This window comes from Amblyomma americanum, chromosome 7 (genome assembly GCF_052857255.1).
Source record: "Amblyomma americanum isolate KBUSLIRL-KWMA chromosome 7, ASM5285725v1, whole genome shotgun sequence".
NCBI classification, from domain to species: Eukaryota; Metazoa; Arthropoda; class Arachnida; order Ixodida; family Ixodidae; genus Amblyomma; species Amblyomma americanum.
The window spans coordinates 105278184-105303855 of NC_135503.1; the positions used below are offsets into that span (position 1 = coordinate 105278184).

A 25672-nucleotide genomic window follows, 5' to 3' on the forward strand; every position below is an offset into this window, starting at 1 on the left:
GAGACAATTGACTATTGTTTTGTTATCTGCATTGATGCTATCTTCTTCTGAGACATTTTACAACGAACAATTAAGGAGATTGACATCACACCCTACAGTATTCGTTTTTTGCCCGCGGAGAAAAACTATGTTGTGTCATATGATCTATTCATGTTGCTAGGGCTATTTAGTGTCTGGAAGAGCCGCATGATGGACCGCGACGCCGAATCACCACGGTCGTCGAAATCTTTGTTTCGTGAACAATGCGCTTTGGCGCGGGGAGTATATGCTGCCCTGCAAGAGCCGCCGAGCTGGCTCCCCTATCTGAATGCATGTGTGTGCTCCCAGACTTTTGATGTTTTAGAAGGAGGGTTCATACGGGCGTAAGGTGGCCTAGTGTTTTGTTGCACTTTTATTTTCGGCACTATTTTCATGCAATAAATAAAAAAGGAAGTCGTGTAGTCGTTAGCACGCTGGGCTGTGGAACAAAGGGATGGTGGTTCAAATCTCACTATGCACAAGGATTTTTTTTCTTATCGAGTTGCTGGATGTAACGCCGGACGGACGGACAGGCGAATAAACCATCAAAAGGCTTTCGCCTTAAAAACACAGATTTTGATTTCAGAATAGACGCGCACACCGGAGAACACGTCTTTACTAAACCAGTGACAAATAAGAAAAGAATATCTCAAGGTTCAATTCATACGTTTTCTTTTCAATAGGCTTCAAGAGAAATTGATATTTAAAGATAATATTGACTATTTTGATGAAACGAGCTACCTGAGTTTATTATTCTTTTGTTAAAAGAAGCCTGGCCTCACCTCGCAATTTATACTAGGATTAACGGGATCACGTCTGGCCGAATAAGCTGCACACGCAGACGCGGTTTCGAGATACTTGCAGTATTGAAGAATTCCTTTCTTTCGCCCACTCACCACAAAACGGGATTGATGGAAACAGTTGTTCAATCCCATGTTATTTGTCCCAGAAGAAAACCCACCCTTAACTATTTAAGGCCTGTTGACAATGGGTGCTTTTTAATGCAGGCCACACAACATTTCTTAAGAAAATGCACAAAATCGAGGGTACTACTACACTGATTCGTTACCTTTCGCAAGCATTTTACAACGTACATGCTAATCAGGGCGCCTACGCCGCCCAAGGGAGCTTCAAGGAAGCCTCAAGCAAGTCAAAGAGGCGTGGTCAACGCAACAAATGTCCGTCTCTGGCGCAACTGATATGACTGCATTGAAAGGCGTCCGGGTGCTGACGAGCGGAGGGACGCAGATAATGACGGTTTGGCAACCTCTTTGTGTTATTCAGAAGAGGACAAATACGGGCTGGTTGGTACATGTTTTACGAATTGGAAAAACAGCGCAATCAAAGACGAGACACAAGAGAAACACAAAACACCAGCGCTGACTAACAGCCAAATGGTTTATTGCTACAGGTGAGGCAGCATATAAATGAAAAGGCCCGAGTAACAACACAAAATAAGCATGAGAGAAAGATACCGCACAACTACACTACTTGGCTTGCAGATTGCAGACGCCAATATCGAAGGCGCTGATAGGTGTCTTGCTTTCGATTATCTTGCGAGCACATCACAGGTCTTGGTGAGAGCGCCAGGCACGAGGCAACAGAATATTTGCCCCTAGTCTCTAACAACATCCCATGCAGCCACTTGGGGTCTCCAGTCTTATCATGCTCGAGCTGCATTGAAATATTGAAAAATAATACAGCGAAAGAGAAAGCATAGCGTATTGGCGCCATCGTACATATCTTCCATTTTGCCGTTACAAACGATTGTTTGTTTTTCTGAAGTTATTGGAGCCGTCACCATTGCTTACACTCGCTTAACAAGTAAGTTCAAGAATAACAACATTGATTGCTCAACTAACGAACCGAAGGAAGTGATACAAAAGTAACTATGGCGGTCGTTTTCTTAAATATTTAAAAACCACATTTTCTTAGGATCCCCGTCAGTGCGATGATAAAATGGCATAGGATATTTTTCATTATAAACACCCATGGCGTACTCAATAAGTGTGAAGTCAGGCGCTAGCGACAGGTACATTGATGCATCAAATTGAGAAATCAAACATGAAGAAGTAGCAATAGTAGCGCACTGATTTAAACTTCCAAGGTGGGTGAAATATTAGAAAAGAAATAAAAGACGGCATTTTTTTACAGCAAACAAAGTCAGTGCGAGAACTTTTTATTACAGTTTTTTACTTCCAATACTCTGTCACGTGTCTAAAACTGGGCTTTACGGAATTATTTCAAATACAAAAGTATTGCCACGTCAAAACAACAAAAGTGACCTCAGAGTCACACGAGATTTCTTTGAAACGCTCATCCAGTATAAGCACTATAGCTTCACCCACTCATGACAACAATTCCTTTAGACAGAAAAAATAAAACAGCAAATTTTAAGCAAGAAAAGGGAGTTCAAAAGAGGAGGCACAGAAACTTATTTTTTCGAAAGTGAACAATTTCACTGCTGCTTCTCGCTGTCAAAGCATCGTATTTACCCAGCCTAATGTGTTTATCGCGCAATGGAAAGGAACACTGAAGTCTAAATTGCAGTGTTCGAGAAAACGCTGGACGTTTCATCACTGTAGGTTATTTGCGAACAAATGCATCATCCTTCTCTATATATTTCAGCCTTGTTCTTTTTTAGCGGTTTTCGAGCGTGCACGGACCCCCTGCTTCAAGAGGTATACAGACACAGAGTTTCTTGGTGTCCGTTTTTTCTTTTTGCCTTGAAAGAGCCCCATGAGCCTTTAATCAGCAAAATAAGCTCAAAGTAACACTGCGCAACGATAACTATAAAATACAAACAGTTTTGTGCGAGCAGTTTCGCACTCGGTCGGCGCCAGCACTGAAGTGCACTTTGACGTCACTGTCCATCGGCCAACCTGGAGTATACCCTCTCAATGACGTCGGCATCGCTATCAAGCACTGACTGTTATTTTGAACACCTACAAGGTCTGGTGACGTCACAATATTTGCGTCAACTGCACCTGGACGCGTGTGAGGTGCACCTCGATGCGGGATGAATTGTTTTATTCAGACAGTACGCCTGCTGGCATTGAGTATTATTTGCAAAAATTAGATACACACTGGACTCTCGAAGGAAGTCCGGTAACGTCCGGTGGTGAATATATTGAATATTGGCTTTTGGGGAAAGGATATGGTGCAGTCACATGTTGGCGGACACCTGAAACGCGCCGTAAGGGAAGGGATAAAGGAGGGAGTGAAAGAAGAAAGGAAGAGAGAGGGTGCCGTAGTGGAGGGCTCCGAAATAATTTCGACCACCTGGGGATCTTTAACGTGCACTGACATCGCACAGCACACGGGCGCCTTAGCGTTTCACCTCCACCGAAACGGAGCCGCTGCGTCGGGTTCGAATCCGGGAACTCCGGATCTCTAGTCGAGCGCCCTAACCACTGAGCCACTGCGGCGGGTCCCTGTAGTGCAGCCCAAAAATCCATTCTTCAACATCCGGTTGACAGCCTGGGGGCGATCCGCACCGGAGCAGATGTTTCTGCCTAGCAGCATGCAAGGAGAAGCAAGTCCAATGCAAGTGTTCAGTATCATGCGGTTGGAAATGCCCAGCGGCTCCTCTTACAACATTCAAAATCATTTTAGATTATATCCCACTCAATGCCTTCGACTGAATCCTCCTAGAAGGCATCTCCGTCACCAATGAGACAAATACTAACGTTTGTTTGGATTCGGAATTTTGGGGGTTTACCCTTCCGATGACCATGAAAATTTATTGCTGAGGTTAGGAATCATCGGTATATCGTCCGTCACCTGTCAGCACACCACAAAAATCTTGAAGCCGGCTTTATTGGCGCCAGTGATAGCGGTGATAAAAAATTATGCTCCTCTTCTCTTCCCTTAACTCAGACACACCGAAACGGCAAAGGAAGTACTCTTAGGCTATCCTCGTTTGATTGTTTGAATGCGTTAGAGCCAAGGTTCGTTATATCCGAGATTTAGACACATTAGTAGTTATGTCCTGGGTGGCAGACATAGGTTCAATACATCCGAGGTGAACACACTAAGTTCATTGCATCCGGCGTCCAGACACAGAAATTCGTTGTATCCCAGATGCAATACTGTGGTCGTTATAATGTAGGCAACACACCAAAGTTTGTTTTAAACGAGGTTAACACAAAAAATCTCGTTATATCTTACGTGACATAATAAGTTTCGTTATATCGAACGTTGCTTACAGGAAAATAAATTCACCATCAGATGTAACTATCCTGCAGAGCGACCTTGATAAAATAATAAATTGGTGTCAGCGTTGGCAGATGAATCTGAATATTAATAAATGTAATCACGTACATTTTTCAAATAAAAAATTCGAACTTCGTACAAAATACGTTATTGAAAACACGATCATAGAAAGCGTCTCAGAGTGCAAGTACCTTGTTGTTTATTTCATGCATTCTTTTAAATGAAGAAGAGGAAGAAGAAGAAGTTTATTCACATCACATTACATGATGCAAGAAGCCTGCAGAAAAAGCTGCCAGAAGCCAGCTTGACAGGGCCGCAGGCCCCCTTTCATTGGCAGTTTGCGGAATGTCGTAAAAAAAAGTTTATACACAGCATATTTTATCACAACATGTAAAGAAAAAAAAAGTGAAAATACAACATATTACAAGAAAAACGCTAAAACATATATACTGTTACCACATTTCAGTGTAACACGTGCTCACATTTTTAATACATTGATGGGGAAAAATTTTAGACACAAAATCTCGTCTTACTTCGTTTTGAAAAGATCGCGCAGTGCTTTGAAAGTTATATTGTCGAGTTGGATATTTTTAGCTTGCAAACTGTTTAGTAATCGGGATAACTTGTTTTGCAGCATTTGTAGACCGCATGTAGTTCTACTTGTGTTAACCTTCCATGGTTCAAAATGACGCGTCTGGTATGAATCTACATTATTTTCTAGCTGAGCTATGTTCTTAGTAGTACAATTGTTACATTTAGTTTCTTGTTTGAACAACTTGCAAAGCCGGTAGTCATAGTATTTTGTTACTGGAATTACATTGTATTTTTTAAATAATTCATGTGTGTGGTAGTGCATTGGTACGTTTTCGACAGCTCTTAAAAACTTTTTTTGGAGAATGAGCACTCTGGCTATATTAGATTTAGTAGTCGATGCCCACACCAAGTGACAATAATTAAGTCTAGGGGAGAAAAGACCATTATAAATCAGCATCAGAATGTGGCGAGGGAATACATGGCGATTTCGCGAAACAATGCCTACTATTTGTGATAGTTTTTTTGTAATATAATCTATGTGGGCATCCCATGACATTGTGTTTTGAAAAATGACACCCAGAGTTTTAAAACTAGACACAATCTCTACAGGAGTTGACCGTAGTGTAATTGTGTTTTGTGTGTCTATGTTTTTGTTCCTAGTATGATACAAAACTGCTTTAGTTTTATCAGCATTAATCTTCAAGCTATTTTTTTGGGTCCATTCATCAAGCTTAGCAAGCGCTACATTTGCTGCAGCTATTAGCTGATCACTTGAATCTCCTATGAAAAACACGCTTTTAAATGGAACACACACATCCAGCAGTCAATATCTTAGGCAAGAAGAATGTGGTTCTTTACTTGTAGAAATTTCAAAGCACCAAAAGAAACACTTTATTCCTTGCGCGTCAGATCCATCCTCGATTACGCCTCCATTATTTGGGACCCATATCAGGCATGCTTGATTGAAGCAATAGAAAAACTCCAAAATCAGGCTGCACGCTTCGTATCCAATAATTATAACCCCTTCCAAAGTATCACTGAGATAAAACCATTGCTGTGCTCGGAACCGTTAAACATCAGAAGAAGAAATTTGAGACTTCAATTCTTCCACCGCATCTTCTAAAATCGAACAGGAATTGATAACAGTAACTACCTTTTGGGACCAACTTACGTCTCGACTCGGCACGACCCCTCCAAGAAGGTGCGCGAATACAATTCTAATAGAAACAGTTTTTCTAAAACATTCTTTGCCCGAACTGTGAAATACTGGAACTTGTTGCCGGAAGAGTGTGTTTCAGTGTTTGATAATCGCGATTTCTGTTGTAGACTTTATTCCTGAGAATCTACTCCTGTCTTGCTACTGTTCAAGCTTTCTGTTACCTTTAATAATGTTCACTGATTGTTTTGTTTTACTTTGATGTTCGCTTCGCTTAATGTTCTTGTTGCTTTTTCTGTGAAAGGAGCAGGTTGTTCTCAAACTGTCTCCCCTGCGATAATGCCTTCTAGGCGACGCAGATATTCTGTAAATAAATAAATAAATAAATAAATAAAGAAATAAATAAATAAGTAAATAAATAAATAACTAAATGAATGAATAAATAAATAAATAAATATCGTTATATCCGAGGTGGCATACCTTTCCGTTAAATTTGAGGTGCTATAATAAGCTCGTATGTGTAGTATACCAAGTTCAGTGGGCAGGTTTCCCAAGTCTGCCACCTGCCCACCCTAGCAGGTGGGCCACTTGCGACTGTCTACTGACAGACGGTGCTCGACACTTCCACTTTCCCAGACTCATCTAGTGCTAAGCAAGAATACCCTACCTTCTTTAAAGCTTGTAATATTAGCAATTTATTGAATTTACTTTTATGTGATCACTATATAGTATCAACTTATTTTAGGCGATTTGCGTCAGCGTTGTTCTTTGTCGTTTTAATAAAATTGTGCAGAAAAAAATTTTGTGTATACATTGATCTTTGTGGATGATTAGCTTAGATGCTTAAGCGCCACTAAACCCAGCACAACACAAAACACAACACATCATCTAATACTAACGCTATAATACAGAAAACAACTTGGGATTTCACAGCTCGGCGCCCCGTCCGGCCTACGTAACTTCGGTAGCCCAAAAAGACGAGTCACCCCGATTCTCCGTTCCACCTGAGAGTGTGATGGCCGGCTGAAGAACGCGCAGTGGGATGTTACTTAATCAGTTGTGATCAGCAATTTTAATTCGTTAGCATTAGAAGAAGCGTTAACATTAGCGTTAGCATTAGAATACATGGCGGCCGCCTTTAAGCGTTACGTGTTGCGAGCCTTGTGACGTATCAAAACCTGTACACAGTGGCAGGGGGCAGTTATTTCATTGATTGGACGTGAGAAGCTGCTCGCGAAGAGCAACCTGGGCCTCAGGAGCACCATTTGCCGGAGCAGTGGCGCCTCGCTTAGCCGCAGCACCACTTGCTCAGGAGTAGTATTAATACTCTTTAAATTTAAATCGGACAAGGAGCAATTACACATGATGTCAGCAGACTGGTAATGACGTCCTGGGAGTGGAAGTGACGTCATGAAACCACGTGACATGGTGCGCTGGCAGTTGCCAACTGAGCCGGTCACACGGTATTCAGTCACTCAGTCAGTCAATCAATAAATCAACCAATCAATCAATCGATCAATCAATTATATATTCGCAAAAGAAAGAATACAGTGTGAAAAAAGGAACAGCGGAGCACACTGCACAGTAGAACCTTGATAGCGTTCCGGCCACCCAGGCAACAGTGACACCTTGTTCGTTAAAATTTTTTCTTTCATAATTTCATGTAAAGTACAAATTTTTCTTACATACACAGAATGCATATTATAGTTGTTACAAGTATTACATCACCGCAAGTAAAATATTTATTACATATTATGCAATGTGAAAACGATATTACACGCTGTTTCGCAATGAAGACAACAGCAAGCAAAATTAAAACAAGCGCTATGTTGTAGTCTTTTGACACAAGCTGTTTACAGAAATATTCTAGAATATCATTTGCTTATTCGCATTACGGTTACGTGTTGTTTGGCTCGCACGATGGCTGTCTCGTTGTTTATTGGCAGGTGCGCTTTGCTGTGTGCAGACTTGTTTAGACAGTTACGCGTAGGTTGGAATAGAGCCAGAATCAACGCCACGTGTATCTAGCGCAGTTGAAAACCCCTGGAAGTGGAGAAGGCGGCAGCAGTTGTATGTTGCTGAAGGTGGAGTATAAGCGACTGCACAGGCTCAGCGTATGCGGCGAGCAGAGATGACTAAGAACAAGGAGGCCGAGCGCACTTCAGTTTATTGCATCACACTCTCAGCACGTAATGTCATTAAGTGTCGCATGAACGTTTTGTAAAACTTTGGTTCGCACAGAGATTTTAAATTTGACAATAATCCTTATAAAGGCCGACTGTACAGATCGGTCGATTAGAATACGACCATCAAAGCCATTTCAGGGTCCCGTTATACTCAGGAGAGAGAGCACGGCCTCCCTCCATCTGGTCAGAATGCGAGCCGGCCTATGTCAGTTCAATTACAACGGTAAAATAGGAACTGGAGACTCTGGAAGCCGCTACCGGTTGATGGAAGCACAGTCTTAGAATAAAAATCCTTTACACGGAGGAAAAAAATTGCACCTATGGCTGGAAATTTTCTACATCAAGCGTGACAACGTGATGGTGACGCTGCCTTATGTAAGCCATATGGTAAGTATTTTTTTATAGAACAATGAGCTTGCTATGGGCGGCACCGCTAAGATAGTATTATATGTCGCGAAAAGGACTCCGTGTTCTTGCTAGTTCAAACAGAAGTGTCTGTGTGGAAGCACAACTCATGCTTTATATTTTATTCTTCGAAATATTTTGCCTGACGTGGTTTGAAGGTTATAATTTCAGCGCTTATTGTACTTGACTGCATCTTTCCTGTGTAGCGCATTTTTGTTCGAGGGGGGGGGGGGGGGGGAGCAGTATATGTGGTATAATATACTGCGCTTTGAATACTTCGTGATGCAACAGGAAGTGCTCGCATATAAGTTACAGTCCAACAGAACTCATGCCTGTATTTGGGCTCTGACCGCCACACAGCGTTTCTGCGAGATAAGCTAGCAGACCATCGTTAAAAAATTTATTCAGCAGCTCATCGGAAGACGAGGTGATATCCGATCGAAGAGTATAATATTGATTTCGTTGGCTACTATCGCTGGCTGACGGCAGCTTTAGTATACATTCCATTGGGGTCATACTCTGCTGCTCCTGACTGCTGCTTTTGAAGCACAGTATACAAGGACTACTGCGGTGGAACTTGTCGCACTCAGTCTGTTCCGCCTCCAATTTTATTTAAACTAGTTCAGATGTTAGGTATACGACATGCGCTCGTGAACAAATCCACAAACAGTTCTAGCTATTTAAGGATATCTACAACTATAATGGTACATCCTATTTATTAAAAATCGCTTCTGCTCAAATGATTAGTAATAATCACTCAGTGCATCTCAAAATCACAAAACACACGACTGAGTCTGCACCTAAACCTACACACTGAATTTCAGTAGATGGTCGCAAGCATTAACCATCCGATATTCACCCTTTCCTTCTCTGCGTTGTTTGTTTGTAGCCGCAATGGTGCACCTTTTGCTCTTTTCGCTTAAATAAAATTCTAATAGAGCGCAAATATGGCGCCCTTACGCTCAAAGACACATTTTAACCATTAGAACTATTTCTTCGCTCAAAGCAAAATTTTTATTTTACGGTGGCGTTTTGAAGCATTCAGGCACCCCAAATGAGTCATTACTGCGACGCTGCCATTGGTTCCAACTTTAGCACAAAAAAAATAACAGGTAATTCTCAACTGCAGCTAATAATAATAATAAGAATAATTGGTTTTTGGGGAAAGGAGATGGCGCAGTATCTGTCTCATATATCGTTGGACACCTGAACCGCGCCGTAAGGGAAGGGTAAAGGATGGAGTGAAAGAAGAAAGGAAGAGAGAGGTGCCGTAGTGGAGGGCTCCGGAATAATTTCGACCACCTGGGGATCTTTAACGTGCACTGAGATCGCACAGCACACGGGCGCCTTAGCGTTTTTCCTCCATAAGAACGCAGCCGCTGCGGTCGGGTTCGAAAAACTGCAGTTGCCAACTCTATTTTCAGTTTAACTCTATCCCTTGCATATCTTCCGTAGTTGTTACCACCGATAAATATTTGTGTTATCTTCCTTTCTAATCATAATGCAGGCAATGATAGCGGGAACAGCATTACTGTCGTAGTATCGTAATGGGTACCACTAAAAAAACAAAGGTGCTTGATTGATGACAAAACAAAATGTGCGGTACAACAATGGCTCAGAAATACTCCATGTATATTCTTGAATGATTTAGTTTAATAAGGTAAAGAATCGAAAAAAATGCCTAAAGATGTCCCTTCGTTTGGCCAGCATGAAATGTGATGAGCTTGACTCTATAGCAATAACCTTTGGTTCGGAAAGAACAATGATCAAAGAGCGATTATTATTGACTGATTATATGTTACTCTTTATTTTGATTACTATCTCTCCTGCTCCGTGCCGGCAAGCACATCCCGATAATACCTGGGCCGTGGCGTTTCTGTTACAAAGCCCGGGAAGATAGAGGAATGTATAGAACCTAATTAAATTGCTACATTACTTTAACCTAAGAGATAATTCGGAAGCAATTGTCGATAGCTGCCTAATATTTGCAACATTATAGACGTCGACATTAGTTAGAGTTAATCGGCCGTATCTTAATATTCCTGAATAAAATATGTATTGCCTTCTAACTGTCGTCCATTGGAGGGCAAAATAACAAACTATAGCAAACTATCAGTATTCCCGACCTTATCACTCGACGCAAGTTCTCTCGATTATCGTTTTTTCATTCCTTGTACTACGATGGCTCCCCGTTCACAGCTGATCGCATCGCCCCTGCCCATCATGTTTCATCCCGGTCTGATCATTCCCACAAAGTGCAACCCATCTTCGCACGAACACTGAAATATCAAACATCACCCTTACTATTATCGATGGCAGAGTGGAACTCGTTACCGGCTGACATAGTTTCTGAAACTGAGTTATCACATTTGCAAACAAAACTTTCATCGCACCTTGGCCTACAAAATTCACCGTGATATTTTCGGTATTGTTTAAGCATTAAGTCTTATACGCTCAACCTATGTATCTTTCAGCGACTGCAGTGATGTGTACTTGCAATTTGTATATATAGTTATTCTTTGTATTTGTTAACTACTGTGTGCCAATAATCTGTATTGTGTTGTTTTCATGCCCTCCCCCCCCCCCCCCCCCCAATGTAATGCCCACTTGGGCCTTTAGGGTATTTAAATAAATAAATAAATAAATAAATAAATAAATAAATAAATAAATAAATAAATAAATAAATAAATAAATTTAGTTATGGTCTAGGTTCGGACTGTTAAAGCCTGCCCGGAGTGTGTTGCTCACGATGTTGTGTATGATTAATCTATCCTAAGCTTTGAGCGCTAGTGTGCGTTTGGGCAATGAGGAGTTGCAATACTGTTTCATGAAGCGTGTTGGTAGCATATAGTTGATCGGTTACAACGACTTACGACATTCTTGTTGAGCAGACATGAACGGCAGCAATACGGAAGAAAAGCTGAACGCCAAAGTTGCGCCAGGCCATCGTGAGGCAGCTATTCAACATCGTGGTGAAGGGCCATCTTATCTGATGTTAGCAGACACGAAACATTTCGTTGTTCCAGCGAAAAAAAAAATGATATGCTATGAACCGTGAGAAAAAGAGTGCACAAATATATAAGAAAATCTCCAGGCCTGAATACAGAGCGTTTCGTGGTTTTAAGGTGGTTTCTGATTTTGTGCTACGCGTTAACGCGATTTTGTACTACTACATTGAACAATTTTAGCTGTGCCTCCGCAACGGCTTTGCGTGCATAAGGAGCTTGCGCGGACGGTACTGCGCACGCGCAGAACGCAAGCGCGAGCCCTGCGTCTTGCGTACGTACTACGCAAGCTAGCACACAGCTGTGCGATGTTTTCTAGGCTTTCGTGGTTAGCGTTCAGAACATGGTGGCATCCTGCCCGCCTGCTTCAGACCGAATGCTGCGTCGCCGCTGCATTTTTGATCCGATAGGTCGCTCTAAACGGTTGTATTCGGTTCTATTTTGCGCATTCTCACCCCTCTGGAATGATATAGATGAGAAATAGTAACCGTTTCTGATAAACTGATGAATTTCTTGATGTTAATCCTATTTACGGTGTGCACTGTCGTCATAGCAACGACACGAGACGAAGGACTTCTCCAACTTTGCAGCGCAATTTACATTTTGATTTCATTGGAATTATTTGTGCTTTAAAAATAACAAGGTCTTCGAATGCATCCATTACTGTCATTAATAAAACAAAAACATTTCTTCGGCACAGAGTAGCAGCTTTCACTTGCTGTCACTAGATGGCGCCGCAGTATGTTTTCACAATTGACAGTTGACCGCCGTGCGCTGCGGACGCTTGTTTAGGTGCTCTTCGGATTACGCGTGGTGACCGGAACCCGACGGACGGACGACTGCGAGAGCGCCGTGACGACGACAAATAGATGAGTTCTTTCCTTTAATATTTTTAGAGCTTAGATTTAGGCTAGTTTTAGATCTAGGCTAGTGAGGCTAAGTTCTCGCGAAATAGCAGGTCACTGACCTAACGACCGGGCCTTTTCCGGCCGGCAACTATAGATTTCCAGGGCTCATTTGTGAGTTAACTGGTTTAGACAGGTAGTTAGTATTCCTTTCTAGGTGAGTTGGATTTTGCGGTAGGCAAAATTTTATTTGAGCACGTGGTTGCAAGTGGTTTTTTTTTTCTAGCATTTTGTGGTAGTAATAATAGAGTGCTGCTAAGATGGTCAAGCAACTGAAGGTTAAATGCAAGGAGTGTGAGGCGTCGGTGAATTTGAAGGAAACGCGGTTAGAATCTATAGAGGAGGCCGAAGGCGCGGATTTTATGCGCAAAGGCTGCGTATTCAGTGCACGCCTGGACAGGGCTGACGAAGCGAACACCAGCCTAGCGCTACGTATGGGTGCCCTAGAAAAAGAGCTGCAGGTAGAGAGGGCAACTTACAGCAGAGTTAAACAAAAGTAAAGGGAAAAAAACTGAGCATAATGGCGACTACCACTGCCCCGTTTCAAAGGGGACGCTCCTACCATCCATCCATCCATCCATCCATCCATCCATCCATCCATCCATCCATCCATCCATCCATCCATCCATCCATCCATCCATCCATCCATCCATCCATCCATCCATCCATCCATCCATCCATCCATCCATCCATCCATCCATCCATCCATCCATCCATCCATCCATCCATCCATCCATCCATCCATCCATCCATCCATCCATCCATCCATCCATCCATCCATCCATCCATCCATCCATCCATCCATCCATCCATCCATCCATCCATCCATCCATCCATCCATCCATCCATCCATCCATCCATCCATCCATCCATCCATCCATCCATCCATCCATCCATCCATCCATCCATCCATCCATCCATCCATCCATCCATCCATCCATCCATCCATCCATCCATCCATCCATCCATCCATCCATCCATCCATCCATCCATCCATCCATCCATCCATCCATCCATCCATCCATCCATCCATCCATCCATCCATCCATCCATCCATCCATCCATCCATCCATCCATCCATCCATCCATCCATCCATCCATCCATCCATCCATCCATCCATCCATCCATCCATCCATCCATCCATCCATCCATCCATCCATCCATCCATCCATCCATCCATCCATCCATCCATCCATCCATCCATCCATCCATCCATCCATCCATCCATCCATCCATCCATCCATCCATCCATCCATCCATCCATCCACTTCTCCAGCGCTACGCTAGCTAATCTTAACTAAATCTGTCGTTGCCAGAATGGGCGGCGTTGCGCGTAAGGTGCGCCCATTGCGTAAGCAAAGATTTGGCGGACGCACAGATAAAATTGTGGTTTAATGCGATAGCGCTAATGCTACCGTTCTGCACAAAATTCGGCGTCGTCGTCATCGTAGGCGTTGTGAGCGAAAAATCCCCGGTGAAGCAGCGAAGGTGGTCCACCTACTCACGCGGCCTAGTGGCGTCATCACAACCTGCATACCGGATTGTGAGCAGACTTAGCACCGTGGGAGGCAGCGGTCAGATCAATGATTGGTCATGAGACGTTGCTCGGGAAGAGAAACCTGTGTTGCTAATCCCCAACTGTGGCAGCACCTGCAATCGCAGGGTAGGCGCGCATCACTTAACGGCTGCGCCACTAAGCCAGGAGTGGTATGAGGACTCCCTGGGACCTATGAATGTGAAGTCGACAATGAGCTATTCCTTATATATGTGCCCATTTTAGGCCACGTAATACGTTTAAGGCGGAGAGTAAGTGTCTCCTCCAATGTTTAAGATAATGTTTGCTGCGCAGAGGAGTAAATAAGTAACTACTATTTAGAGACCTCACAGAATCCGGTCAAGGTATTTAAAGCAGCACGAAAAAAATGACCCGGTGGGCTAGACACTTTAAGAACGCTCGTGCTGCTGAACCGACTCGAGAAGAAGAAGAGACTAGCCTAATAATGGCCAAGAGAGCTTCGCACAGCCGGCACAACGCCGTAGCCGCGCCGTCAGCTTCAGAAGACGCTGCAAACACGGAACCGGCGGAGCTGGCTGCGGCAGAACCAGTGCCCGAGACTCCGGTGCGCCCTTCAAACAGCCAGCAGCAAGCGACATCATCCGAAGTAGGCAAGGGTCGCCGCCACTCTGCTGCTGCGACTGGCGGTACCAACCACGCCACTAAGCGAGGACGCAGAGGTTCCGTCTCGTCTGTCTCTACTTCAGCCTTCAGGTACGGCTCTCATGGCCGAGCCAATGACGAAGTCATATTTCTCTCGGCGTCGAGTGTGACACTTGCTGTATCGTGTATGCCATCCTATAAAGCACGCTCCGGCACAAATTGGGAATATTAGCTTGCAATTGAACGCACTCAGAGAACGTTTTTATGGTAGGCATAGGCATTAGCAACTTATTGCAGGCAAAAAATTGTAGGTGACGCAAAGTAATTGAACACATTCAGTAATTTTGTGGGCATGGTCTGCGGTTCATAAAAAATATCGTAAATCTTCTAACGCAGGCGAGCTTGCGTTCAGTTGGAGTGCCTGTGGGGGAAATCTCTATGAAGCGTATATTAGGAGTCAAGACGGATGAAGTCAGTGGCTGGTGTTCGTCTTACTGAGTTTTTCTGAAACTAAGGCGCAGGCTCATGAGTGTATTGTCTAGCAATAGTTCTGCGTGATCATTTGTACTATAATTGGTGGCGGCCGCTTCGGTGCACGGTGATGATGCTGCACATCTTGGTCTCCGCTCCAGGCACCCGATGGGGTGTGAACTAGATGGCTGGCTAGCTGTCTAGACACGAAAAGAATTAAGAAGCAACACAAAAGAAAAAACCAACTTCGACACTCTTGCATATGTGTACCAATAACTATTATTGAAAAAGCAGTTGATTTTTTGCCCTTTTATTCGCGGTAGACTGTATTAAATCTTTTCGCCGCTAAAAATCTGAATTATCCCGTATGAATTTCTCGCAGTTCCGCTGAATGTGTTGCGACTCCCGAACTACCTGCGGAGTCACCGACGAGCGAAATCGACTTCACTTCTTCGCTCGGCTTTGCGCCTGCACATCCACGGTCTTCCCACCATCACAAGAAGTCACCAGGGTCGAAGAAAACTAAATCAGAGGAGCGACGCGACGCTCTGCGGGCGGCACAGGCACTTGCTGACGTACAAAACAAGGCCACCAAGCTAGGCTCGGGCTCAGCAAGCGCGAACTCCACTCCAAGCCCCCCTTTATCCACTCCCAAGAAGACGGCCAGAACGACAACCACGCCGCATATGCATCGGAATGAGGCGGTCAAAAACAGCGGTAAATCTGACACCAAGGCACCTCCGGCTGTTCCCGCAGCGCCTCATCAGACCCCAGATCTTGCCTCTAACGAGGACTACGCTAATAAGAGCTCGTCAAATGCTAAAGCGCTTAAGGAAGCACCTCTCACGGGAGGTGCGAAATCGCTTGCTGTTCCTGGCACACAGGCGTCCAATTCTCAGCCTCAAGTCGAAGACGCAGATAAGTGTCCAAGCCCCATGGCTTCTGAAGAGACGCCCTCTGTTCCTGCTAAAACACTGCCGACACAACCAGGTGGATCCGCCCCTGCCAAATCACTCCAGTTGCAGCCTGACAGCTGCGAGTCTAGCAAGTTGTCAAGCACTGCAGTGATGGATCAGGTGTCGCGTGTGTCGGCAAAGAAACAACTCCAGCCTGATGCAACGGCCGTATCCCAGACACCTCAGCAACAGACACTGAAGAACTCAGACAAAGCGTTGCCAAAAGCTGCAGAGACTGGCCAGGCACCGGCCGCTTGTACTAAAGGACTGCTTTTACTACCTGACGCAGCAGGCACAAATGAGCCTCCAGAGCTCCATTCTCAAGCCACTAACTCTAACAGGTTTTCATGCGCGAAAGTGGGCGAGGAGACGACCTTCGCTAAAGCAAAAGGACTGCTCGAACAAACTAATGCACAGGACGCTCCCAAGCCGCATGAGCTTCAAAATAACACAAACCCGAACAAGCTGTCAAACGGCGCTGTGATGAAAGATGCAGCTCCCGCCTGCGTGAAGGCAGCGCTTGCAGAAGCTAATGCGCCATGCAATCTCCGACCGTCGGAGACACCATCTCAAAACAGTGGCCCAGTTGAAGCGCCTTCGTTTCCTGCAGCTCCTCAACAGACACCCCCAGATACAGGTACGCACACATTATATTAATCTGGTTTCTTTGCTTTGGAAGCTGCCCCGGTAAGATTGCATTCGTGATCAAAGCGACTGAAAAGATTATTTTAATTCATAGGTAGCTAGTCAAAATGTTCTTCATAAATCGACTTGCGACACTAAGTAAATCGGCTGAGGAGTATTGTATCATTAAATGCGTGTTGGATGTAACGTATACTCCTACAGCAGCCTTGTCTGCGTCATGGTGTGGGAAGAGAGCTATGCCTGTTCTGAAAAGGTTCTCGCTACAGGCCGACAGGGTACATTCCACCCTTAGCTTTTATTAAACAAAACGTAAACGGATTATGCATTGCATTGCAAGGTAAACTATGTGGTTTTAGCAGTCCTATGTCGGGAGTAGAATTGACTAAATTAAAGCTTAGGTTCCCAGCTTCTAAATTGCAACACTTATGGCGATTCCCAATGGTCGTGGTGGCGAAGCTTTTCTTGCTCCGCGACGAGGAATTCGAGTTCCACTGGTCGACTTGGACCGACCGCACGAACTCCGCTGACCGTTTGGAGCAACTCCGTTCCATACGGTGCGCACTATGTTGATCCGCCGACCAGCGGCGGATCTCACCGCAACTTGTAGTCGGCGATGTCGTCCCTTCCGAAACATATATGTGATTTTTGGTTATTTCTAGCGCGTGCAGGAATGTCAGCGGGAAACATGAGTGCCGTTTCGCGCGCGTTTTGTGGGGATATTTTGTATTGATCACCTGCATCATAGCGGTTACAACTCTTAATTATGGCATCGCATGGAATGGCAATAGCCGTCGCGTTGTATGATGAAAGCTCGCCGGAATCTGAGTCCGTGCACTCGGACAGCAGCAGCGACAACAAAAAGTACCTCTTCGAAGCATTTTTCGGGGAACATTTGGAAGAAGCCCCTGCGAAGGGCAATTTCCTCATTGAAGATTGCCCCGTAAGCACTATGCAGACATGCGATATATATTCATTTATGAACTTACCTAGAGCATAACTGTGCTATGCTCCTCATTGCCTACGAGGTTCAACAAAATGCGGTGCACCTCAGGCGAAAGAAGTGCCTGCTCACTGCTGTACTAGCCGCATCTCGTCGTCTGCTTACGCGTATTTTGGCGCCGGAATTGCCAGACGTCAACTTCCGGAACAAGGACTTCCGCTGCCCTCTCTACATGTTTCGCTGGTCGACAACTGTTGCTGTGCTTGACGGCGGTTTAGGGCGCTCTTTTGTGATTCGAGCGCCTCTCTTCGGATCCACCAGTGGAATTCGCCAAAAGTCGCTTCGGAAACGATGTTTTGAGATATATGTAAAACGTCAATAAGGCTTCTAGGCCCGCTAATTATATTCTATGACATTAAAAGGCAGTCGCGCTGTTATTAGGAAAAAAAACATGAACGTCAAGAACAGAGGTTTTTTTCACTAGTAAAATTTTATTCATTTGTATTTCGTGGTTCAATATGCACAAGGAATATAATTTGGGGGTCTTGTCTTGACTAAATTGAAGAGCTAGACAGATGATATAAAAATCTGGTGATACTTTTAAATGGAATTGGAGTAAAATCAGTAATTCTGCAAAAAGTTCAAAAAATTTGCTTTCATCGTGTCAGTGTTTGCAAGGAGAAGCTACTCGATCGCTATACATCCTCTGTATTTTTTACGGGACAATAAATTTCTTATGTTTATGTTCATTACTTTAAAACAATAAGGAAATGACGGTTGCGCCTAGAAACAGCGGACCAAATCTGATTTTGCTGTTTATATATTACAATAATTTTACCGAGAAACATTATCATTTCCGACGGTGAACTTCCACGTAGTATGCGCTAGGCCGTCTTACTTTTGAACCGTAAAAAAACAAACATTAAACTTCTCAGCGGCCATTTTAAAAGACCAAGACGCTTGCAGCAGGTCGTCGATTGCATGAGTAGCGCTTAACAAAGTGATCCAATTCTGATGTTATGGTATATAGGCTATATGTTATATCGGCTATACATTGTGGGCGGCCTTCATCCTTACGCACAGGAAAGCGAACGCTCTCCAGATGGCGCAATTTAGAGTAGGAATCAGGGTTAACCAGCTCTATACGAAATCTGTTGGCGGGTGGGGGGCAAGGATCGAGTAAATTCTGGTTTATCTGACAACGAAGGACCCAGTGCAGTTTACATATTGCCGGCCGTAAATTATTCGTCAGGCGAATTCACGAAGTTGCTTCCGTGTATTACGTTTGTTCCCTTTAATGCCTATAGCATATGAGGAATGCAAAAATGAGCTGCGAGTGCGTGAAATTTAGGGGTCAAGTTTGTCTTTTGCCCTTGTATATAATAATGCGGAGTGCACTTAGAATACTTAAGTATTTCGAGGTCAAAATCATTAGTTTTTAAATATATGTATTTTCCTTTGCTAATGACTCACCTAACCAATAGCATAGAGTCATAAGGACACGCATACACAAGCTTCACTTTTACTTGCCAAGAGGCAACGCTGTTTTGTGGCCATGGGTTGCGTGCTCGAAATCACTAATCCGGTAGTTCATAGCCTTGCAAAATCGCGTCTTGTATGTGCACCTTGGGACCGCAGAAAAGAGATGCAGAAAAGATTTCCATCAGTAACCACGACTGGGACTCCAACCCGTGGCGACGCGAACAAATAAGCTTTAGAGGCCGCTGCGGAATACCGCTAGAATACCGGCGCAGACGAACGCGCCTCGTGTTAAACTGCACCACACTGGCGCTGTTCATTGAAGAGCGTCGTCTCTATCAGCTTCTATCTGCTCCGTCCGGCGGCACTGCCAGCTCATCGTCGCCTTCTACGTAGCACAAATGTGTCCTTTCGCTCCGATTCGAATGTAGCAGAAATATTTTCTTTGCTGAAGACGCCCCCGGGGGTTTTGTGAGCCATTTTATCTGGATGCCAACAACGACGCAGAGTTTCGTTGCTAACAGGCCTCATAAAGATTTCGCCTCAAAAAGGCACCGCGCTCCACGGCAGATGCCGTGGCTAGCAACATATCTCCCTTCCTTTATTATTTTATTAATAAAAGACCACTAATAATGAATTTATGGGACCTAGTGCTTGCATTTACTGCAGCAACTGTTTTGTAGCTTAAGCCATGCAACCAGGGAGAAATGATTGCAGTATTAGAACAGAGCAGGCACAGTCTTGTCTTCATGTAACCATCGTAACGCCCATCCAGAGGTCGGATGTCTTTGTGAAACGTCAGTTTCCTTTTCCACACTGGCAAGGGGTGTAAACTGCCCCCGTGCCCTGGCTTGAAATCGGAGTTACAAATCCTGATGCCGATCATGGGCATAACGTGAGAATAATGGCACATTTGTACGTGCTCAGAAACGCGAAGTAATGAAGTCTACAGTACAGCGGCGTTCTGCACACCGAGGAGGAGCAGATATGAATTCATGCTTCCTGGATGCCAAGAGCAGGACAACGCTTTCAGATGCATTGCAATTTATCGGGCTGAATCTTCCAATCATCTTTTCGAAGTTTTCTCAGTAATTTTACCAGTTGCAAGCATGAGCTGGTTTACGTATATACGTTGGTGCACAAGGGTTCTAGATATTATAGGATTGTAGTGACCTATATTTCGATTAGACAAGGGTTAATCATTAGGATAAGCATAACTCATAATCATAAGCGTAGAATAAGTCATTAGCATAATCAATATTATGCTACCTTATTACGGATGATGTAACGACCAGTGTTTGGTAAGTGAGGCGCTTCATCAGCCATCTTCTGTGGCAAACAGAAGAGGCGATGCCAACCGGCTGTTCTGTAGAGCAGCTTTTAAGCGGCCCTGTGTGCTGCCCTTCTAACGCGGATCGACAGCAATCAAACCTCGATCTTTGCCACTGGCCTCGCGCAGGTCCTACCACAACGGTCTGCCACTGTCTATGAGCATAAACAGCCCTTCCACACCCTGACAGACGCTGACAACCTCAGTGCTAGTTGAAGTTCAAGTATGTACGTGCGGAAAATATGAGAGTGGTCCATGAATTGTAGGTGTGCGCAAGTAGGTGCGTGCCTCAGTAAATCACAAAGTGAAAAAAACGTTACCAGCTGCGTAGAACATTCTCATTATCGAGTATAGAAATTGTGGAAACTGAGTTTCAGATGAGCCCGTAGGAGCATTATGACTCGCTTGTCTTCTTTTAGCAGCTTCTGCTTCTCATGCAAAGTATTCCGATGCATCTCGTTGTTTGCGCGTCGTCGCAATTTCTGCAAGTACGTATTTCAAGCTTTTGTCTTCGCTGTCGTTCACGTGGAGCTCGAGAACAACTTTTCTCCGAGATCTTCCGGCATCCCGGACTAGGGACGCGGACCAAGAAGATGTCGGCATTCACCATCTGCGCCTGCTCATGCTCTCTATTTGCGTAATAAAGGTTTGCTCTCTCTCGCAGTCTTCTAGACGCGAGGTCGAGCCTAAGGCGTGCAGCTAGGAACGAGCTCTTTTTTTAATATCATCTTTTTATGGCATGCGCTACTGCGCAACGAGCGACGCTCTGTTTTTTTTTTATTGAAGGCGCGAGTAGGAACCGACGCCGCGCGATGGTCTAGGCGCAATTTTTCGTTGCGGCTCCTTGCTCTAGTGCACTGTTGCAATGAAAGCACGTTTTTGATTTGCGACTTTTACATCAGCAAGCCAATAATCCCACTTTAGCAAGAGTGTTCTCACCCGCCGCATTGGTTCAGTGGTTAAGGCGCTCGTCTTCTGAGCCGAAGTACCTTTGTGTGAAACCGACCGCGGCGGCCGCGTTTTGATGGAGGCGAAACGCAAAACGCGCCGGCGTGCTGTGACATGTCAGTGCAAGTTAAAAACGCCAGGTGGTGGTGGTGGTATTGGTTTTATTAAAAAAAATAGTAAAAAGGAAGGAAAAGATTTTTGCTAGCCCCGGCATCTGCCATCGATACTGAAGCACCTGAGCTGGGGCAGCGGAAATAAAGGATAGCAGGCAGAATGGAGAAATGAAATTAAAGAGGTGAGGGGACAAGAAGAGAGGATAGGGCGAGAAGTAATATGCACAAACTATTTACACAATAAGAAATGTGTCCAGGTTGTGCGCGTGATTAGTTCATTTTAAAGGAATTAAATCACACACGCGCATAGCACTGTGTTGGTTACAACTGGAGTGGGGCGTCCAGTTATTAATCGTTCAAGGTAGAACTCGCGGAGCGTTCGGTCACTGCGTGTAACTACCTGACGGAGAACAGACGGGACGTCAAGCCCGTGTGTTCGAGGAATGCACAGAGGCTCACCAAAGTTCGCTCACGAGTGCGCGCACTGCCCTGCGGCCACAATAGCGCCTTGATGGAGTCAGGTAGTATGCCCTGCGTCCTATAGGCCGCGAGCATATCGCGACGAGCATCGGCGAACGCGGTACAGTGAAGGAGCAGGTGGTCTAGTGTTTCCGCTGCTCCGCATCCGTCACACACATCACTCGTCGCGATTCCGTGACGCACCCGTCGTTCCCCGGGCCGCACGCAGCCAATGCGCGCGCGGAGGATCATTGCACGTTATGACCGTGTAAGTGCGCGACAGCCGGTGACATTGTCGATGCGCTCACCTCCCGCGATGCGTGGGTCGGGGTGCTGCTTTCGGAGAGGGTCGTGGATGGCCGCACGCACGTCCTCCAGCGCAAGGGGCAGATCGCTGGCAGGTAGTTGGTGTGCAGCGGTCGCGAGGTCGTCAGCTTCTTCGTTGCCTGCGATGCCGCAGTGACCGGGAACCCACTGTGCACGCACGGCACAACCTCTCTGCGCGAGGCACTCGATGCGCGAGCGAATTTCCCGCACTAGTGGGTACCGCGGCCGTTAGATTGCAGGCGGCTGAGGGCGGCGCTGGAGTCGCACAACAGTGCACTCCTGGGCGGCGGAGGGCCGAGGGTGAGCAGCAGGTCCAGCCCGAGCCGGATCCCTATCAACTCCGCTGTGGTGGAGGAGCCCAGGAAGGCTGCCTGTTGCTGGCTGTGCAGTCGCAGGGCGGGGATGGTGGCCGCCGCAGCAAGGGAGCAGCTGTCGCGGGCCACTGAGCCGTCGGTGTACACGAGGAGATGGTCTTGGAGCTCCTCGTGTATGACGGCTCTGGCAAGCTGCTGCACAGCACAGAGGGGTGTGCTCCGCTTTCCCGCGATGCCGACGATCTCTCGCTGTACCTCCGAGGCATCAGAGCAGGGCGCGCAGGAGCTGTAAGGGGGTGAGCCTTGGGTCAATTGCTCATACTCGAGCAGTGCCGCGCCCATTCGTGAGCGCGGGTGCGAGCGCATACGCTGCAGCAGCGAGCCGCCGTCCGGTGCGCGGTGAAGCCGGTCGATGTGATTCAATGCCCTGCGCGCTGCTTGGAGCTCAAGTGGCCACGCTCCTGTCTCGGCCAACGTTGCGGCGCACTGCGACTTTTTGGGAAGGCCTAGGCACACGCGCAGGGACTTGCGGTGTTGAAGCTCGAGTTTCTTCCAGCACGGCTTGCGCACCGTGACGAGCGGCAGCGCATAGAGCACCGCCCCCAAAGCTGCGGCATTGTATAGCCACAGCGCGGCTTGCTGGGAGATGCCCTGGCCTCGAGCGGTGAGCTTGTGCACGGCGGCGGTGATCCTCATCTGCAGACTGGCCTTGGTCGCCGCGGGGCAGAAGGAAAGGCGCCAGTCGATGTCCAGGCAAAGGTACCGCACCGATTTACGCCAAGTAATCGGAGCCCCGTACAGTAACAGTGGCGCAAGGTGCGCGCGAGCGCGAAACGCAGGCCATGGCCACCGATTTGTCCGCGCTCAGCGACAGACCAAGGCCGCGCAAACTGGCATCGATTGCGGTCAGGGCTCCCTGAAGAAACCCCCGCTCGCGGAAGAGCCTCGCCCGGTGGTCCCCGGCACCACAGAGCTTTGTCGTCTGCATATATGGACATGTACACATGGTGTCGGACGCTCGTGGGGAGGGAGGCCGGCACCACCGACATGGCCACATTAAACAGAAATGGTGATAGGACAGAGCCCTGCGGCACGCCCCTGTCCACCGGGCGAGGCTTGGAGAGCTTACCCCCTACTCGTGCGCGTATGGTGCGCCCGCTCAGGAAACCATGAACGTATCGCAAAAGGCGCCCGCTCACACCAGCCCCCTCAAGCACCGCGAGAATTGGCGCGCGGTGAACGTTGTCAAAAGCGCCCGAGACGTCCAGTAGTAGCAGCAGCGCAACCTGGCCTCCCGCCCTGGCATGCTCCAGCGCTGTAACAACGTCCGATATAGAATCAGCCGTGCACCGCACCCCACGGAAACCCGTATGCCGCTCGTCAAACAAATCAGCCTCCGCAGCCCGCTCGTTCAGACGCTGCAACGCCATATGCTCCATGAGCTTACCTGCCGCCGATGTTAATGCCACTGGCCGGTATCCGCTCAGCTCCGTAGGTGGGCGCCCTGCCTTTCGGATGGGACAAACAACCACGGTTCGCCAATCCCCCGGTAGCTCCCCGCGTTCCCACACCAGGTTGATGTGCTGCAGGAGGATGTGTCGTTGCTGCGCATCCAGGTTTCGCAGCATCTGGTATGTCACCCCGTCCGGTCCGGGCGCCGAGCGGCGGCGGCAGCGCTGTAGCGCATTGTTCAGTTCCGGCGCCGTGAACGGCACATCACATGGACCTTCCCAGGCGACGGGCGAGGGACTGGCGTCGCTTCTGGGGCTTTCAGGAGCAGCTATGTTAGCGGCGTTTGCGGGGCTGGGCGGCGCGAATCGATCGGCAAACCGCTCTGCCAATTCTACAAAGCTGAGCCCGCTGGAGATTGCGAAGGCGGCCAGCGGTTGACGGTTTGCCTGTGGTTGTGTGATGCGCCGCAGGGTGTCAAACAGCCTCCTCGAGTTGACGTCTTCCTCCATCCTTTGGCATAGTGAAGCCCACTGCCGGCGGTATAGCTTGTTGGCGTGGCGGCGCGCTGCCGCGTCCAAGCGGTTGTAGACAGTCCAGTCGGCGGCTCTGTCAGTCCGTCGCGCCCGTCGTTCTGCGCGATCTCTCTTCTCGCGCAGATTGAGCAGCTTCATATCAGGTGTGGGCTGCCCTGCCCTTACCTCTGCTCGTTGGGTGGCTGCGAGAGCGCTTCGGACTAGACTTGAAAAGAAATCTGCGCCAGTGGCCGCCGCCTTGTCGACCGCCCACCTGAACGCACTCCAGTTGGTAATGGAGTAGGCACGTTTGGGGCGCGCCTCCAGCGTAGTTGGTTCGATTATGATGGAGTAATGATCCGAGCCCCAGAGAGATGGTGATCGGCGCCATGTCGCCTCGATGCCTCTGGATGCGAAGGCAACGTCGATGCAGGAGCGAGTTGTCCCGCGTCGTCGAAAGGTGGGCTCGGCGGTGTTCAAGGGGGTGAGTTCCAGCTGCGTTGCTGCGTCGTGCAGGTCGTCTCCACGCGCAGAGTGGCGCGCACTGCCCCACGCACTATGGTGGGCGTTAAAATCACCACAGATGATTTAACGCGGGGCACAGCACGAAGACACAGCACGAAAACACAGCGCGTTCCACGCGACAGCTGGACGCATATAAACACTGGCCACCGTCGTGTCAGCACCACCGACGCGCACTGTCACCACCACGCACTCCTGGGCGTCAGATGCCGCCGCCGAGCCGACGAGGGTGTGCTGGACGTCCTGCCGCACGTATATCGCGCACCTTGATTTCCCAGGGCGATGAGCCAGGTGGTCGAAACTATTCCGGAGAGCTCTTCTCCGGGATTATTTCTCTATTTCTTCTTTCACTGTAACTTCTTTCATTCCCACCTTCCTCATTTTTCTTACGGCGCGGTTCCGGTCTCCACCAATGTATGCTAGACAATTACTGCGCCATTTCCTTTCCTCAAAAACCTGTTTTCGCGAAAGTGTTCTTTTAATAAGGCCACTTCTGCCTGACTCCGCAGGAGCGAGTGGGCTCTGCGAAGCTCCTGCGATTTCTGTTCCGGGTTCGGTCGCCGCCACCGGCCTTGTCCCGAGCATGGTCTCTCTAGCTGCGACATCACAAACGCCTTCAGC

The 25672-nt window shown here is 47.0% G+C and overlaps 1 protein-coding gene and 1 long non-coding RNA gene across 7 annotated transcripts in view; both read right to left on the bottom strand.

Annotated features, from left to right (window-relative positions):
• LOC144099452 (uncharacterized) overlaps nucleotides 1-25672 on the bottom strand; it is a 114751-nt gene that overhangs the window by 59306 nt on the left and 29773 nt on the right. The window lies entirely within an intron of this gene.
• LOC144099453 (uncharacterized) lies at nucleotides 1572-24216 on the bottom strand. Its single transcript, XR_013307402.1, has 2 exons — nucleotides 24013-24216; nucleotides 1572-1692 (listed from the first exon to the last, which is right to left on the bottom strand). It is a non-coding gene; the product is annotated as an uncharacterized LOC144099453 (long non-coding RNA).